This window comes from Pelophylax lessonae (genome assembly GCF_965119305.1).
Source record: "Pelophylax lessonae genome assembly, chromosome: 1".
In the NCBI taxonomy this organism is placed as follows: Eukaryota; Metazoa; Chordata; class Amphibia; order Anura; family Ranidae; genus Pelophylax; species Pelophylax lessonae.
In genome coordinates, this window is record NC_138768.1 from 819,651,222 (window position 1) to 819,671,365 (window position 20,144).

Here is a 20,144-nt window from a genome sequence, read left to right on the forward strand (position 1 = left end):
GAAAAAATAACAATATTTTTGACATTTTTTTTATATGAAATTCCCCCCCAAAAAAATGTAAAAATCAAAATTTTTTTACATTTTAGGCCAATTTGTTTTCTGCTACATATTTTTGGTGAAAAAAATCGCAATAAGCGTATTTTGATTGGTTTGCGTAAAAGTTATTGCGTTTACTAACTACGGGAAAGATTTATGTAATTTTTATTGGCTTTTTTTTTTAACTAGTAATGGCGGCGATCTGCGATTTTTTTTTGCGGGACTGCGACTTTGCGACGGACATGTCGGACCCTTGACTGACATTTTTGACACTTTTGGGGGTACCAGTGACATTACTACAGTAATCAGTGCTATATATATGCACTGTTACTGTAAAAATGACACTGGCAGGGAAGGGGTTAACTTTATTAGAGATGCAGGGGTTAAATGTGTCCCTAGGGGCGTGCTTCTAACTGTAAAGGGGCGTGGTTTTGATGTAACCACAGAGACATATGATCCTACATAGCAGGATTGTATGATCTCTGCTGTTACATCAGGGAGAATGACAGGCGGCTTTGTTTACATTAGCCGCCTGCCTTTCTCCCTCTCCAGCGGGAGATCACGAGTGACTGGCGGACATCGGAGCCGCCGGTCACTCGCGTGGGGATGTCCGTGAACGAGCGACGCACCGATACGCCACTTTGCCCAGGGGGGGCTGACCGCCGCAGTATATGTACTTGCGGCAGTCGGCAAGTGGTTAAGGACTGCTGGATAACACACTTTCGGGTCCCCCTGGGTTACCGTTGGCAACACTGGCATTCACAATTTAACACTTTGTTACTTAGTTCAGTCAATGATCAGTCAAGGGGTTTGTATTTGTTTTTGGTGTTTTATTTAAATAGGGAAGGGAATAGTGGGATACTCCATATTAACTATTCACAGGATACGAGGACTCCTAACTGATAATGCAGCCAGGCTGTTGATTCACCCTGCCACTAGGTGAATGTAAAATTAAGTCCCTATCCAGAAGACTAGATGACCTAATTCTCTTCAGAATACTCTCCTAGAATCCCCTTTCACTTGCCACACTGACACCAGTCCTCAGACTGTCCTACTCCAGGGTGGCCCCCCTCAGGTCAGACCCCTAGACATGATCCCCTGTACTCATGATATTGTTTTTCGAGGGTCTCCGGTGTCTCTCCCCCTCTAGTGAGTTCTCCCGGACCTCTGGGTTCAGTTCCGTTCCTTTGATCCCCAGGCCGACCGCCTGCGACCACATGCCACCCCTACAGAGGAGGAGGCAGCCGCCACCCTCCCCCTGGGACTCTGCTCACCAGCCAAAGACCCTGCAGCACATGAGCTCCTGGCTTTTATACAGTATCCCAGAATGCACTGAGACAGCCGGTCTCTGCCAATCACCGGGACTGTATTAAAGCCTGTGTATCCACTGGTAAGGTTTCCTCCCACTGTCAAACATGCCTCCCTATTAGACCAGTGTGAAACACTATCTACAGATCCTGCTCTCTGGTAGGCAGAAAGCAATATAGATTTGCCTGCTGCTCCTCTGATAGGCAGACAGAGCCAAAAACTATACTCTCTCGCTACCACCTACCTAGGAGGGTGCTACAGGTATATATGGAATGAAACCCCAAAATACATTCTACTGCTTCTCCTGAGTACAGAGATACCACATGTGTGAGACTTTTTGGGAGCCTAGCTGTGTACTGGACCCAAAAACCAATCACGGCCTTCAAGCTTTCCAAATGCGCAAATTGCGCATTTTACTTCCTCACTGCTTATCAGGCCCGGAAATGTCAAAATAGCACAACCCCCCCTCCCCCAAATGACCCAATTTTGGAAAGTAGACGCTCCAAACTATTTGCTAAGAGGCATGTTAAGTCCAGGTAATATTTTATATTTTGTCACAAGTTTCGAAATAAATGACAATTTTTTTTTCTTTACACAAAGTTGTTACTTAAATGCTATATTGTGGGGGGGGAAGTACTGCGCTTCAGAGATCTATAAGCGTATGGTATGCTAATATATTGCATAAATATTATTCATGTTGGGTATGTTATATATACAAACAGAAGAGATGTTGTTGGTGTATAGCATACAATAATGAAATTATCATATAAATAATAAATTAATCACATAAATCTTCCACTTGAAATAATTGTGCAGGTATGTGTCCAACCCCTTATCACAGCTCGGGGTTGGCCAGAAGCGGTCATGTGAGGCTGTGCTCTGAGAGCCTCGCGAGAAAACTCCCTCCCTATCATGGTACCCATCCGAGAGCTGGGCGGGAGAACGGCATGCTAAGGTGGCGGTGAGATGTGAATGCCGCGGACCCGCTACCATACACTCCCGCTAGCTGAGCCGAGTGACCGGGCAACTCATAGACTCAGAAACATACCTGCCCACCCACAGGCTACCCGCTAGCGGCCAAAGCGAGATCGGAGCCGCAGGACGAGTGGCTTGGCTGGCGTTCCGAGGTGCAGGGCAGCGTGATACACGGGAGCCGGCACCTGTCAGACTTAGAGACAGCGGTGATTCAGATTGGTGCATGCGGGTCTGCCTTCCCGAGTACCGGGTGCACTGTCAGTGGAGCCGCTGATCTGAAACACTCCCCCCGTTCTGGTTCGACTACTGCTGAGGATTGCGGGAGCTGGAGGGAGTCTGTGGAGTGACCCATAGCAGGAACAGCGTGCTAAAAAAGAGTGCTTCGAGTGAGCCCCAGGAGGAAGCCCAACGGTGGGCTGGTGCAGGGGAAGGAGGAAGGTAGCCGCATTGTCTTATCTCTGCTCTCTAAGTCTCCCGACCGCCCGACCTATAAAAAGGAGCCGGTAAGGAATACATATACAGAAATAGAGGATCCCCAGAAGAGCAATATCGGAGGAGAGACCCTCTGCTGGAACCGTGAGTGAATACCTTCTATTGCCATTTAAGTCCATATACATCAGTAATAACTGACTGATAGAGATATATCCAGTGCCATACAGATATACGGACATATTGGGGACAAAAGCGGGAAAGGGATAGAAGAGGAGGAGACTGGTGATCCGGGAAATAAAATCAATTCCCCTTACCAGCGGAGGAGTGCGGGAGAGCAAAGGAGGAAAGTTATCATGGGAGTGGAGAAGTGACAAAGTGGAGTTGGGGAGCATAAAGTGTGGAGGTTGGAGGCATATACAGCTGGATAGAGAACCCCAGAAGACTGAAGGAGCCCAGGGGGGCCAGTTAGCTACAGACCATATCACTGACGCCCAAAGGATTTGGAGTTAGTATGACCCTTACAAAAAAACGGAAGGTTAAAAAAAATACTGGGAAAACACAAGGGAAACCAGAGGGAGAGATTAGGAAATTTCTCTCTGCTAGCCTAACAACAACAATAGCAAGTAGTATGGTGGAGCCAGCGGACACACAGACAGACTGGGACTCGAGTGACATCATAGACTCTGGGGCTACGTCACCCCTAGAAGAGAGAGCCCAGGGCGTTAACTCTAATTCCCAGAAAGAGCAGACTGTGCATAACCAGAATGCCCAATGGGCAGCGCAAATGGCGGAATTTAGAGCTATGCTTAGTACGCTCCCAACCAAAAAGGACATGGAACAACTAGTAAGCCGAGTAGAGGAGACCCATAAAAAGGAAATTCTGCTTATTAAAAACGAGATCCAAGTACTATCCACTAATCAAAGAAAAGAGGAGGTAGAAATTGCTGCAATAAAGGAACGGCTAACAGTTTTGGAGAGGAATGCAGAGCAACAGGAGGAAAAAGAGGCTAGGTTACAGTTACAGATCGAAGATATGGAAAATCGAAGTCGTCGCAATAACTTAAGAATCCGAGGTCTAACAGAATCACTCAAAAATACACAGCTGGAAGAATCAGTAAACAATCTATTTAAGGATATTCTGGGGGCAAGTTATCCTGGTAAAAATAGAATTTGACAGAATACATAGGGTTCCCGGACCAATGAAGAGAGATCAGGAAAGACCAAGGGATGTAATATGCAAATTGCATTATTATGCTCAAAAAGACCTGATACTGAGATCGGCTCGGGACACCAGAGAATGGAAAATGGAAGGAATGACCATTCAGGTCTTTTCAGATATCTCCAAAGGGACTCTAAAAAGAAGAGCCATGCTGAAACCCATTTTGGAAGTGGCTAAGCGAAAGGGATGTACTTATAGATGGGGTTTCCCCTTCACAGTAACATTTAACAGAGAGGGCCGCTTCTTCACGCTACGTAATTTTCAAGACAGGACGGCTTTCTTTGACCTTCTGGGGATCCCGGCGATAGAGATCCCAAACTGGCTGGGGAAAATTAACGGAAAACCGCTCAGAGATCTAACACAATTCCGGGAGGTAGAGGGGAGGAGAGAGGGCAGGGATTAGAATCTTGGGGATTTAGCTTGGAGATGGGGGTGATCAGGACCTTTGGGGGGTCCTAGAGATTAATAAGGATGAAGGACGCAACCCTGTTGGTATGTGGGAAGGGCTGGGGATGAGGAGAAAAGGTCTCTACATCTAAGCCCCTCTCTGTACACCATGTGGTGACGAGGTTTCCCCTTTCTTTTTTTTTTTTTTTTCTTTTTTTTTTTTCTTCACTAAGAGCACAGTGAAATTTAGGGGTATAATCTCCCCTACTGAAGGAATTTACTCACTGGAGTTTTAACAGAAATGTGTAACGCACAATTTTTTTTTTTTTTTCTGTTTTTTCCCTTTTTTTTTTTTTTTTGCACTAAGTGCACAGGGAAATTTAGGGGCATAATACCCCCTACTGAATGAACCCACAGTGTAACACACAATTTTTTTTTTTTTTCCTTTCTTTTCTATCGCACGGTGAAGTTTAGGAGTAAAATACACCAGACTAAGTTAAGACACTTAAAATGTTGATTCTAAATTTGTATTTATGGTTGTGGTCCTGGTTTTTTATTTTTTTTTTTTTAGGGGATAGTGAAGTACTGAACCCAACATAGAACATGCCAATAGGGATGGAAGGAAACATCAGAGACCTGAGACTTCAAACTATCTCCCCAGGTTTTTTTTAGACCCTGGAAGCTCAGCAGAACTTAGCAGGAAAGGGGGGACAGAGAGACCCAGTAATATAATGAGAAAATAAGAGTGGGTTAGTAAGGTTAAAGGTGAAAAACATACATGAGGTATGCTATACTCTGCAGGGCCCCCCTACTCCTCCAGTTTTTAATATTTTATCCCCTTTTTTTTTCTCACGATGAAATTTAAAGGGTATAATACCCCATACTAGGAATTTTTCCTTTTTTTTTTTTTTCTCCCTCTTTTTTTTTTTTTTCTTTTTTCTCTCTCTTGCACGGTGAAGTTTAGGAGTAAAATACACCCGACTAAGCTAAGACACTTAAAATGTTGATTGTAAAATTGTATTTATGGTTTGTGGTCTGGGTTTTTTTTTTTTTTTTTTCTCTTCTTTGCACGATGAAATTTAAAGGGTATAATACCCCATTACTAGGAATTTTTCCTTCTTTTTTTTTCTCCCTCTTTTTTTTTTTTTTTCTCTTTTCTTTTTCTTTTTCTCTCTCTTGCACGGTGAAGTTTAGGAGTAAAATACACCCGACTAAGCTAAGACACTTAAAATGTTGATTGTAAAATTGTATTTATGGTTTGTGGTCTGGGTTTTTTTTTTTTTTTTTTCTTCTTTGCACGATGAAATTTAAAGGGTATAATACCCCATACTAGGAATTTTTCCTTCTTTTTTTTTCTCCCTCTTTTTTTTTCCTCTCTCTTGCACGGTGAAGTTTAGGAGTAAAATACACCGACTAAGCTAAGACACTTAAAATGTTGATTGTAAAATTGTATTTATGGTTTGTGGTCTAGGTTTTTTTTTTTTTTTTTTTATTTATTTTATTTTAGGGGAAGGTATGGTTAGACATCAAGGCTCTAAGATACTCATAGAGATGTAGGAGAGGAGTATCTCAGGGCACTATAAAGCTAGGGGTTAGATATATAGAGGAGATAGAGAAAGTTGAGAGAAGCGGAAGAAAGGGATGGGTAGCAGAGATAAGAAAAGAAAGCATAAGTATACAAAAAAGAATAGGGAGGGAGAAGCGGGGTCAGAGGGGAGTGCCTCAGGTAATTCCCTGTAAAAAGTTTAGAACACACAGGTGGCAGTAAAATGCCGTGTGTTGGAAGGATTTAATAATCCGACCTGGGGATCCGACCGGGAAGAGCTATTAGTTCTATCTGGCAAGGAGTGATCCACAGGGAAGGGCACAGGAGTGAATGAAAGGTGTCTGGATAAAAGAGTGAGTAAGTGATTAGTGAGTATTGAGAGTGGGCTACGGAAGTGTCGGTTTTTTCCTTTTTTTTTTTTCTCCTCTCTCCCCCCCTACCCCCCTCATAAGCCTCCGCTCACGCAGAGTACGTTTATAGCTGTAAATGGAGAATATAAAGATCGTTTCAATTAATGCAAAAGGCCTAAATACGCCCGAAAAAAGGCGAATATTAATATCAGAACTTAAAAGAGCGAAGACGAATATAGCGTTTATACAGGAGACGCACTTTAAATCGGAGAATTTACCTTATTTAAAAAATAATGCATTTCCATATATATACCATTCAACGTATATACAGTCAAAGTCAAGAGGGGTATCAATTTTAATTGATAGTAAGACTCCTTGGCAGCTGGAAGAGAAGCTTTGTGACGACAGTGGCAGATTTCTATTTTTCAAAGGGAAAATAGGAGAAATGCAGATGACACTGGCAACTCTATACTCTCCCAATAAGCAACAAGATAGAGTCATGGTAGGTAAGGAACATTATAAGACTGCAGCATACGCAGATGATTTATTGTTCACATTGATAGAACCAGAAATATCGCTGCCAGTACTCCTAGAGGAAATTAAACAGTATGGAGTACTATCAAATTTTAAAATAAACTATAGGAAATCTGAAGCAATGGGTGTGGGAATATCAAAAGCAAAAAAGGATAGAATAAAGAGCAATTTTGGATTTTCATGGGTGGAGAAAGCAGTGAAATATCTAGGGACTTACATATCCGCAAATTTAGCCCAGATCTATGAACTGAATTTCACCCCCCTGATTGGAGAGACAAAGAAAAATTTGGAACAATGGAGGGGAGGGCTTCAGTCATGGTTTGGAAATTTAATTAAAATGAATATCCTGCCGAAATTTTTATATATTATGAGAGCGCTACCAGTCAAAATCCCTAATAGTTTTTTTAAAACTGTGCAGGGTGTGTTTGGTGGATATATCTGGGCAGGTAAAAAACCACGTATAGCACGTAACACCCTAACACTTCCCAAAAATATGGGTGGATTAGGTGTACCTGACCTGCGCAGATACTACCATGCCATCCATTTAAATAGAATATTGGACTGGTGGCAACATCGGGAAACGAAAAGATGGGTCCAATTGGAACGAGCACAAACGATGGTCTCACTAAAGAGAGCAATCTGGTGCTATAAGATACTCCCTAAACCCTTGAAGATACACCCCTTGATAGGGAACACAATAAGAATAGGGTTTCAACAGACAATGAGACAAAACTTAACTTCAACGGAATCCCCATTGTATCCGATCCTGGGAAACCCCAAATTCCCACCAGGCTTAGAGAGACAGCACTTTAAAAAACTATGGGAAACAGGACAAGATGGTATTAAAACTTTTGCGAGCCAACAGGTGTGGCCTTCAATCGGGAGACTAACAGATGAGGAGGGACCATATAGGCTACTCCTATGGGAGGCACTCCAATTGCGACACTTTTTGGAGTCGCTGCCGGAGTTAAGAAAATTTAAGAAACCACTGACACATTTTGAAAAACTATGTGAGAAAGTAGGAGGCATAGATCGCCCATTATCCATTTTATACAAAATGTTAAATACTCCATTGGACCAACCGAATCTGAAATGGTTGGAAAAATGGAAGGTGGATCTAAATATTGAGATAACGGACACACAGAAACAGAGGATGTTCAGGGCAATATTTGGACCAACTAAATGCACTAAAATCCAGGAAATAAATTATAAAATCTTGACTAGGTGGTATAATACACCAGACAAGCTGCATAGGTGGTACATCCAAGAATCAGATAGGTGCTGGAGATGTGGAGAAGGGGAAGGCACAATATACCACATCTTCTGGAATTGCCCAGAGATAAAGAAATTTTGGCTAGAGATTGGTGATATAGTCCAAAAAGTAACAGACTTTAAAATTGAGGGAGAAGCCGCCTTTTGTCTCTTACAAATAGTAGGGCAGACAGAGAGGAAATACACAAGATCAGTACTGCCACATATGATGAATGCTGCAAGAGCATGCATTCCCCAATATTGGAGAAAAAGACAAGCCCCTTCGGTGGGTGAGTGGGTAAGAAAATTAGAACACATTAATAAAATGGAGGATCTAGTGCTCTCCGCACAACATAAACAGGAACAATATAAAAAGACATGGGGAACATGGAACTTATTTATATCCTTGGAGGCGGGCAAACAACTGTGGGCACCATTATCTCAGAACGCGGAAGTTACGTGAGAGGGAAGGCGTCCTCTACTCTGTTGAGGGGGGAGGAGATGTGAGGGAGGGGAGGAGAACTATTTGGAATGTTCCCCTCCGGGTCCTTTTTTTTTTTTTTGTTTTTGTTGTTGTTTTTGTTTTTTGGTTGTTGTGGGGTATGTGTGGTGTTTGATAGCAAGTATGAATGAGGGGTGAATGGGGGAAGGGGGGGGAGGGGGTAATATAGAAAAGTGGAGGGACAAGGAAGGGAATGAACAGATAGGAAGAAGAAGTGGGAACAAGGCAAGATCCGGAGCTAAGGGTCATTTAAATTAAAAAAGCATAACGAAGTAAAGGGAGGTAAGGATTGAACGAGTAGGAATGGAGAAAGGGACTTGCTGTCTTAACAATATCTTGCCTTAGTTGAAGATTGGATAAATGACTATATATTAATGAATTGGAAATCTCTAGAGGATTCTAGTAGACCTCAGTGATGAGAAAATTGATGTGGATAATGTCTTTGTAACCCACTGATTTAATATGGTGTTATATATGCTGTAATGAGTTCTCTGAAAATGCAAAATAAAATGATAAATATGAAAAGAAAAAAAAAAGAAATAATTGTGCAAACGTGCATGTCTTTACAAAAATTGAGTTTATTGGATTTTTTTATAACAAAAAGTAGAAAATATCATTTTTTAAATAAAATTGCGGTCTGTTTTCGTTTATATTGCAAAAAATAAGAATTCCAGTGGTGATCAAATACCATCAAAAGAAAGCTCTATTTGTGGGGAAAAAAGGACGCAAATTTTGTTTGGGTACACTGTTGCATGATCACGCAATTACCAGCGCAGTGCCAAATTGCAAAAAGTGCTCTGGTCATTAAGGGGGTAAAACCTTCCGGAGCTGAAGTGGTTAATGTTCCTAACAGAGAATTTCAATATCCCTAACAGAGAATTTCAATGTCCCTGACAGAGTCTTTCAATGTCCCTGACAGAGCCTTTCAATGTCCCTAACAGAGAATTTCAATGTCCCTGACAGAGCCTTTCAATGTCCCTAACAGAGTTTCTTAATGTCCCTAGTATAGAATTTCAATGCCCCTGAAAGAGTCTTTCAATGCCCCTGACAGAGTCTTTTAATGTCCCTAGCAGAGAATTTCAATGCTCCTGACAGAGTCTTTCAATGCCCTCTAAAGAGCCTTTCAATGTCCCTGACAGAGTCTTTCAATGTCCCCCAAAGAGTCTTTCAATGTCGCTGACAGTCTTTTAATGTTCCCGACAGAGTCTTTCAATGCCCCCCAAAGAGTCGTCCAATGCCCCTGCCAGAGTCTTTCAATGTCCCTGACAGAGCCTTTCAATGTCCCTCACAGAGTCTTTCAATTTCCCTGACAAAGTCTTTTAATGCCCCCCAAAGATTCCTTCAATGCCCCTCAAAGAGTCTTTCAATGCCCCCCAAAGAGTCTTTCAATGTCCCTGACAGAGTCTTTCAATGTCCCTGACAGAGTCTTTCAATGTCCCTGACAGAGCCTTTCAATGTCCCTCACAGAGTCTTTCAATTTCCCTGACAGAGTCTTTCAATGCCCCCCAAAGAGTCTTTCGATGTCCCTGACAGAGTCTTTCAATGTCCCTGACAGAGCCTTTCAATGTCCCTGACAGAGTATGTTAATGCCCATCAAAGAGTCTTTCAATGTCCCTGACAGAGCCTTTCAATGTCCCTAACAGAGAATTTCAATGTCCCTGACAGAGCCTTTCAATGTCCCTAACAGAGAATTTCAATGTCCCTGACAGAGCCTTTCAATGTCCCTAACAGAGTCTCTTAATGTCCCTAGTATAGAATTTCAATGCCCCTGAAAGAGTCTTTCAATGCCCCTGACAGAGTCTTTTAATGTCCCTAGCAGAGAATTTCAATGCTCCTGACAGAGTCTTTCAATGCCCCTGAAAGAGTCTTTCAATGCCCTCTAAAGAGTCTTTCAATGTCCCTGACAGAGTCTTTCAATGTCCCTGACAGAGTCTTTCAATGCCTCCCAAAGAGTCTTTCAATGTCGCTGACAGTCTTTTAATGTTCCCGACAGAGTCTTTCAATGCCCCCCAAAGAGTCGTCCAATGCCCCTGCCAGAGTCTTTCAATGTCCCTGACAGAGCCTTTCAATGTCCCTCACAGAGTCTTTTAATGCCCCCCAAAGAGTCCTTCAATGCCCTTCAAAGAGTCTTTCAATGTCCCTGACAGAGTCTTTCAATGTCCCTGACAGAGCCTTTCAATGTCCCTCACAGAGTCTTTCAATTTCCCTGACAGAGTCTTTCAATGCCCCCCTAAGAGTCTTTCGATGTCCCTGACAGAGTCTTTCAATGTCCCTGACAGAGCCTTTCAATGTCCCTGACAGAGCCTTTCAATGTCCCTGACAGAGTATTTTAATGCCCATCAAAGAGTCTTTCAATGTCCCTGACAGAGCCTTTCAATGTCCCTAACAGAAACTTTTAATGTCCCTAGCAGAGAATTTCAACTCCCCTGAGAGAGTCTTTTTAATGCCCCTCAAAGAGTCTTTCAATGCCCCTAGCAGATAATTATAATGCCCCTGACAGAGTATTTCAATGCCCCCCAAAGAGTCTTTCAATGCCCCTGACAGAGTCTTTCAATGCCCCCCAAAGAGTCTTTCAATGTCGCTGACAGTCTTTTAATGTTCCCGACAGAGTCTTTCAATGCCCCCCAAAGAGTCGTCCAATGCCCCTGCCAGAGTCTTTCAATGTCCCTGACAGAGCCTTTCAATGTCCCTCACAGAGTCTTTTAATGCCCCCCAAAGAGTCCTTCAATGCCCTTCAAAGAGTCTTTCAATGTCCCTGACAGAGTCTTTCAATGTCCCTTACAGAGCCTTTCAATGTCCCTCACAGAGTCTTTCAATTTCCCTGACAGAGTCTTTCAATGCCCCCCTAAGAGTCGTCCAATGCCCCTGCCAGAGTCTTTCAATGTCCCTGACAGAGCCTTTCAATGTCCCTCACAGAGTCTTTCAATTTCCCTGACAGAGTCTTTTAATGCCCCCCAAAGATTCCTTCAATGCCCCTCAAAGAGTCTTTCAATGCCCCCCAAAGAGTCTTTCAATGTCCCTGACAGAGTCTTTCAATGTCCCTGACAGAGTCTTTCAATGTCCCTGACAGAGCCTTTCAATGTCCCTCACAGAGTCTTTCAATTTCCCTGACAGAGTCTTTCAATGCCCCCCAAAGAGTCTTTCGATGTCCCTGACAGAGTCTTTCAATGTCCCTGACAGAGCCTTTCAATGTCCCTGACAGAGTATGTTAATGCCCATCAAAGAGTCTTTCAATGTCCCTGACAGAGCCTTTCAATGTCCCTAACAGAGAATTTCAATGTCCCTGACAGAGCCTTTCAATGTCCCTAACAGAGTCTCTTAATGTCCCTAGTATAGAATTTCAATGCCCCTGAAAGAGTCTTTCAATGCCCCTGACAGAGTCTTTTAATGTCCCTAGCAGAGAATTTCAATGCTCCTGACAGAGTCTTTCAATGCCCCTGAAAGAGTCTTTCAATGCCCTCTAAAGAGTCTTTCAATGTCCCTGACAGAGTCTTTCAATGTCCCTGACAGAGTCTTTCAATGCCCCCCAAAGAGTCTTTCAATGTCGCTGACAGTCTTTTAATGTTCCCGACAGAGTCTTTCAATGCCCCCCAAAGAGTCGTCCAATGCCCCTGCCAGAGTCTTTCAATGTCCCTGACAGAGCCTTTCAATGTCCCTCACAGAGTCTTTTAATGCCCCCCAAAGAGTCCTTCAATGCCCTTCAAAGAGTCTTTCAATGTCCCTGACAGAGTCTTTCAATGTCCCTGACAGAGCCTTTCAATGTCCCTCACAGAGTCTTTCAATTTCCCTGACAGAGTCTTTCAATGCCCCCCTAAGAGTCTTTCGATGTCCCTGACAGAGTCTTTCAATGTCCCTGACAGAGCCTTTCAATGTCCCTGACAGAGCCTTTCAATGTCCCTGACAGAGTATTTTAATGCCCATCAAAGAGTCTTTCAATGTCCCTGACAGAGCCTTTCAATGTCCCTAACAGAAACTTTTAATGTCCCTAGCAGAGAATTTCAACTCCCCTGAGAGAGTCTTTTTAATGCCCCTCAAAGAGTCTTTCAATGCCCCTAGCAGATAATTATAATGCCCCTGACAGAGTATTTCAATGCCCCCCAAAGAGTCTTTCAATGCCCCTGACAGAGCCTTTCAATGTCCCTGACAGAGCCTTTCAATGTCCCTGACAGAGTCTTTCAATGCCCCCCAAAGAGTCTTTCAATGTCCCTGACAGAGCCTTTCAATGTCCCTAAGAGAGAATTTCAAATTCAATGTCCATGACAGAGCATTTAAATGTCCCTAACATAGCCTTTCAATGTCCCTAGCAGAGAATTTCAATGCCCCTGAGAGAGTCTTTCAATGCCCCTGACAGAGTCTTTCAATGCCCCTGGCAGAGCCTTTTAATGTCCCTAGCAGAGAATTTCAATGCCCCTGGCAGAGTCTTTCAATGACCCTAACAGAGTCAGTAAGGCAAGACAGCAAATTGCTCCTCTTGGGCTTGAGTGTAATTGTAACATATATATTACAGTATGGTGGTTTTGGCATAAATAGATGCTACATTTCGTTTTCTAGAGCACGGTGTATTAATTACTATTAAAATGTTTTAAAATAATACTTTTTCATCCTTTGTTGTATCTCATTGCTGTTGATCTCCTGCAGCCACTTCCTGTCTACATGCACTCCAATGATGTCTGCATGGCATCAGTGGCGTGCCAACAGGGGGTGGGGCGATTTGCCCCAGGTGCCACACATTGGGGTCCCCAATTTCCCTTTTTGAGCATAGGGAGCTTTGACCTCTAGTAGCGGTCTCTGCAAAGATGGCGGTGGCCCGTAGAGGGGAAATTACGCATACAGCCGGAGGAAGTGCCTGCTGAGAATGCAGTTTCGGCCCCATTTCCTGGTACCTGGGATTGGCCTGCTTTCCACACTGCAGAACCCCACTTTTCTTAATGCTTTTCACCCCAGGGGAACACACCAGAAACTTCTACATCCTGGGAGATAGAGACAGTGTTGTCACGCTATAACAGGGAGTGCCTGAACAACAGCCTTTTTTAAAGGATGTGTCTTTTTTCAACCAGATTAGCTATGCAACTATTATTTTTAAAAAAGATGCAGATTCAAAATATAGAAAATTATATTTGAAATGACATGTTAAAGCTTATATGATTGGGTTTATGTATAATTTGTGTTCTTTGATGGTAGGAGCAGAAATTCCTGCTAGGATAAAATTATACATTAGTGTTTTCCTTTTCACTGCACTAAGAATGCCTGTTAGGCTGGTGTCAGCACCAAGTGTTTCAGAGGCTGATGCATGTTCGTAATCCAACGCTCCAACGCAACAGTTTAATTATAGCTGTATTCATTAATTGGTATAGAAGTTCTTCTTGTCTGTGCTAATGGCAAGCTCAAAAGCGTGCAAAGCTCTATAGGGGAAAATAGAACTCTTGCTTCCAGCACAAATTCTGTCACTTAATCTTTCCTTAATAACAGTGGAAGTCAGTGATGAGAACAGTAATTATAGGTCTTTATTTCATTCTTAGTTTGTGGGAGTTTATCAATATCAGAGTGGAAGGGGATCGTTAGTGGGCCTTTTCATTCTTAAATATCTTATTCTTCATTTGTCAGCTTGATGCATGCAAAGGAGTTATCTAAATTACAGGTGCATCTCATAAAATTAGAATATCATCTAAAAGTTAATTTATTTCAGTAATTGAATTCAAAAAGTGAAACTCATATATTTTATATACACTGCTCAAAAAAAATGAAGGGACACTTTGAAAACACATCAGATCTCAATGGGGAAAAATATCATGCTGAATATCTACACTGATATGGGCTGGATAATGTGTTAGGAATGAAAGGATGCCACATAGTTTGATGTAAATGAAAATATTCAGAGGGCCGAATTCAAAGACACCCTGAAAATCAAAGTGAAAAAATGATGCAGCAGACTAGTCTATTTTGCTGATATTTCATTGCAGCAACTCAAAATGGTACTCAGTAGTTTGTATGGCCCCCATGTGCTTGTATGCATGCCTGACAATGTCGGGGCATGCTCCTAATGAGACGATGGAGGGTGTCCTGGGGTATTTCCACCGAAATATGGACCAGGGCATCAATGAGCTCCTGAACAGACTGAGGTGCAACCTGGTGGCATTGGATGGACTGAAACATAATGTCTCAAAGGTGTTCTATTGGATTTAGGTCAGGCGAGCGTGGGGGCTATTCAATAGTATCAATTCCTTCATCCTCCAGGAACTGCTTGCATACTCTCGCCACATGAGGCCTGGCATTGTTGTGCACCAGGAGGACCCTATGACCCACTGCACCAGCATAGGGTCTGTCAGTGGGTCCAAGGATTTTATCCTAATACCTATTGGCAGTCAGGGTGCTATTGTCTACCCTGTAGAGGTCTGTGCGTCCCTCCATGGATATGCCTCCCCAGACTACCACTGACCCACCACCAAACTGGTCACGCTGAATGACCCTTTCATGTCTGTCACATGTGCTCCACTGTGCTGGGCAGTGAGCACAGGGCTCACTAGAGGACATTGGGCCTTAAGGCCACCCACATGAAGTCTGATTCTGATTGTTTGGTTAGAGACATTCACACCAGTGGCCTGCTGGAGGTTTTTTTGTAGGGCTCTGGCAGTGCTCATCCTGTTCCTCCTTGCACAAAGGAGAAGATACTGGTCCTGCTAATGGGTTAAGGACCTTCTACAGCCCTGCCCAGCTCTCCTAGAGTAACTGTGTGTCTCCTGGAATATCCTCCATGCTCTTGATGTGCCATCCTGGAGGAGTTGGACTGCCTGTGCAACCTCTATAGGGTGCAGGTATCGCCTCATGCTACCAGTAGTGACACTGACCCTATCAAAACCAGTGAAAACCAGACATAAAAGATGATTAAGGTACAAAAGTCAGTGACCTCCACCTGTAAAACCACTCCAGTTTGGAGGTCGTCTCATTGTTGCCCATTTAGTGCACCTGTTGTTAAATTAACACCAAAGCATCTGAAACTGATTAACAACCCTCTCTGCTTCTTAACTGACCAGATCAATATCCCTGGAGTTAAATTGACTTGATTCTACACTGTAAGTTTCCCCTCGGGACTGCCACTGGTAAGGTTCTATAGTAGGAAAGTATCCTGGGTAAAAATGTAATTTTGATAGAATTAATTCTGCCAAACCAGGATAAGGAATAATCGGCCCAACAACGAAGGTCTTCCTGACGTTTTTTGAAAAGTGGGAGCTTATTGGCCTGATAAAGGGTCCCAATAAAGGATGTTAAATGTATTCCTAAATATGGAAGGGAGCATTGTGCCCAATGGTAATTATAGGTGTCCCGAAGGGACTGTACTGTTGAAGTGGGCAAGAAAACATTAGGAGCCGTCGTTTTTTGAGAGCTCAGGGAAAGGCCCACTTGTGAAAATTGACCCAGTAGGGTTAGTAGTTTAGGTAAAGTAGTTTGAGGATTTGTAATATACATTAGGACAGGTTGTCATATTTTAAAAAGCTTTCCCATTGCATACCTAAGTGTCCTCCATGGGCTTTCTGCAAAAAGCTCTCATTGGCTTTGGGAGCCTGAGGGGCAGTGCAGGACACTATGGGAAGTTGGAGACACTATGGGGGGTTGGAGGCTCTGCAATAAGCTGGAGGGGCATGGTGGGAGGTTGGAGGCAATGTGGGGGCTGAGAGGCACTGTGGTCCACTATGTAAAGTTGGAAGGCACTATGGGAGTTGTGAGGCACTGTGGAAGTCTGTGGGTTCTGCAGCTTGCTGGAGGCCTGAAGTCTGTGGGTTCTGCAGCTTGCTGGAGGCCTGGTAGGAGGAAGGCTGCAATCCAGTTAAAGGAGCTCAATACATTCTTTTATAACTGATAGGTCTAGCCTCTGTACCATAATCCAGCATAAGCAGGAAAGCGGGAAGAACACAGTTTTGGTTAGAAATCCTGGATCAGTTGAGTAAATACAGCAGATTGTTTTAGACAGAATACATTGTGGACACCTAGACATTGGGTGCTCTCTAAAAAAACAAAAGAAAAGAAAACAGAGTAGGAAAAGCATGTTGTTGCCCCATGTCATTTTCTGAAGTTAGTCTGAAGAGACCTCTGGTGGCCTTACTCCAATGCCTGGGTACCTTGCTACATTCACATACTTCTTTGCTAGGACAACTTGTCCTTTTGCTATAGACCAGAACAAGAGGCCCATTGTTCCTCCACAGCCTGGTTTCAGCTCATTTTTCTTCTCCAGGTGACTGGGCACAATAGATTGCCTTGTGAACCATCTCTTATGCAATGACGCACTTTGGAGGCTCTCCTGAATTCCCAGGTTAATTTACAGTGAGTCTAATGAAGTTTACAAACACAACAACCATGCTTCATATTCCCCAGGAATACTATCATACATATATAATTTTTAATTAGTCCAGTAAAGCCACAGTGAATATATATATAAATATATATATACAGTATATATAATGCTTGTTATCAATTCAATCTTTATGCTTTACCTCTTTCGCTTCACTTCCTTTTTTTTGTTCATTTTTCATATACATGATCATTAAAACGCACTTCTTCAAACACTTATGTATTTTCTGAAAGCAGAGAACTAGTTCCATAAAATTATGGTAGTTGCAATTTTATTATTAAGAATATTTGCACTACTGTTTATTAGATATAATGTTTTTTTGTATAAAATACTAAAATTAATTTTAGTGCACACAAACACAATATTATCGCCAACTGTTTTGTAATATATAAAAAAAAAATAGGTTATATTGAGTACATAGATACCCAGTCTGCTGAGCCTCAAAATTGCCTGCCCCGTGAAACAGCAACAAACTATCATATTAACATTTTTAAAAGGTTTAAGGGCCTTTGCAGCTCATCAATTTAGTACAAACCAAAAATGATGACCCTAGAATTATCCCTTTTACTCCAATGACAAGGCAATACTCAGTATCAGGGACGGCCCGTCCATTGGAGGCGCAGGGGTGCCACCCCCCCCTATACAAGCGTCCGGCCCCCTAATCTACATGCAGGACGCCAGACGCATGGATTCCAGTGGGGGATTTTTTTTATTTTGAAGCACGTGATTAGAGCCAGAGGCTCTAATAGGCCTCAGAAAAGGGTGGGCTTGGGGCGCAGAGCACAGCCCCCCGAGCCCACCCAGTTGTACGACAATAGCGAATTAATATTCGCTATTATCACACTGACTCTCCTCCCAGATCAAAATGAAGGGATTTCCAGTCACTACTTACCAACCAGCCAGCAACCAGCCAAATTAACCTGTCTATCAGTATGCGTTAAAAACAGGGGTTTAGTTGCACACATTTGCAAATACATGCGTAAGCTGCAGGCCGCGCCAAGGCACCCTGATATCTGCAGTCCCTAACTCTACCTTTAAAGAGTCTCCACAATGGAAGCACATGCATTCTGATGAGATAGATGGAGGACAGGTGACTGGAGGGAGCCCACCCCTCCTTAAAGGCGCAGGGTCACACTGAACACCAAGCACATAGCACAATGGCAGCAAAGGTGTCAGTGCGTTACCTGACCAATATAAACGTTATACAATATTGCAAAAAGTGGCCACCTCCCCCACCTATAACTGGTCTTGATAGTAAGGAGCACTGGAAGGGCAAACGCAGATCAAAAATGAAGGGATTTCCAGTCATTACTTACCAACCAGCCAGCAACCAGCCAAATTAACCTGTCTAACAGTATGCGTTAAAAGCAGGGGTTTAGTTGCACACATTTGCAAATACATGCGTAAGCTGCAGGCCGCGCCAAGGCACCCTGATATCTGCAGTCCCTAACTCTACCTTTAAAGAGTCTCCACAATGGAAGCACATGCATTCTGATGGATAGATGGAGGACAGGTGACTGGAGGGAGCCCACCCCTCCTTAAAGGCGCAGGGTCACACTGAACACCCAGCACATAGCACTCTCCTCCCAGCCAATCAGGAAGCGGGTCGTGAGACCCCTTTCCTAATTGGCTAAAAAGAGACGTGATTTTACTGGGCATCGGCCAGGAAGAGGGAGGGGACATACGGCCGAGGAGACTCGGGGAAGGAGCAGGGAAGGATGCTGGCTGTCCGGCTGGGCAGGCAGCCATCTGTCCCAGGAGGGGGGAGGAAGGAGGGAGGGGGTGGTATAGCAGATTTCTGGCTGGCCGTCCCACAGAGGGTGTGTGTTTGGTTTTGTTGCCGCCCCCCTAAATTTTTATTCACCAACCGCCACTGCTCAGTATGTATTGCTCAATCATGTTTACACATTCGTGCATACCCTACACACAAAGTTCTCTTATATTTCTTAACTTTTTTGCTATCACTCTGAGTCTGATAAGCTGATGGGCCTCCAGTTAGTTTCACTTAGGCCTTGATAACCTACAGGTACATGGCAGAATGGCCCAGGGTGCCTATGGGCCCTCTAGGCTGCAATCTACTTCTAAGGGAAAAAGAGCAGGCTGCTCTCAGTCTCAGAGTATTTATACAGACTCCTAGTCACCATCTGGGCACCTCTCCCCAGGGAATAGCCTAATAAATATTTAGCTGGTGATTAGAATCTTCCTGCTCACTATCTTCCAAATGTCAGGATAACCAGGGGTAAGCAGTCAAGAACTAAATTTTCCTAACAATGAAATGCAGCTCCAATGAATACAGTGAGACAAAACAATATTGACCTAATAATAGCACCTACCTAGGAGGGTGCAACATATTTATTAATCTATCATTGAATTTATCTTTTAAATACAAGTACCTGCAATAGACTGTGTAGTAGCCTCTTTCAGTCCTTGTAAGGCAGCACTTAGATTAGTAGAGGTGTAAATCTTTTGTACTAACAATGGACGTGCTGATAAGAGAAGAGAGCAGAGAGATGGGCTCATTGGTCTGCTGCTTCCAGCTGCTATCTAACTAGCTCTCCCTGTTTTGCGGTCTCTCAAGGTCTCCCCGCTGGCACTGGCAGTCTGCCACACAAACAGGGAACCAGTATTCCTGTGCACTCTGTACCATGAATCATGACATGACCTGAAAGTAATGCCTGACATTGCTTTTGGGTAATGCAGAGGCGGTGCAGGAGTGAACAGGGAGCTAGTTTTCTGCGTCTCGACATGCCTGCAATGAAAAGCCTATTAGGCCAGCATTTCTCAGGCATTTTCAGTCACAGATACCAATAAAAGTATGCAAAATCACAAGGCATCCTAGAACCAAACTGTGTTTATTGAGATGAAGGACACCAATGTTTACACTGGATGATGATGTCACCCTCACCTTGGCACCTCATGGGGGAGTCCCCCTTTTGCATAATTTTCCTACTTCACATCTAAAAAGACAGCAAAAAATACATTTGCAAAGGTTTGTCACCTTTCCCCTACTCCAGTGTTTCTCAACCTTTTTTTCCGTCAAGGCACCCTTTAAAATTATGGACAGCCTCGAGATACCCCTTTCTAAAATGTAAAAATAATTTCTGATAGCGTTACATAATGCAGCAACATCCACATGTAGGACACCCAACATCAAAGGTGATTTATTCTTCCAAAACAAATACACTTTTGCACACTGGTACTGACTATTATTCCAATGTTTCTCTCCTCCATAAATTTCTTTCCATCAGTCAGCTAATGTC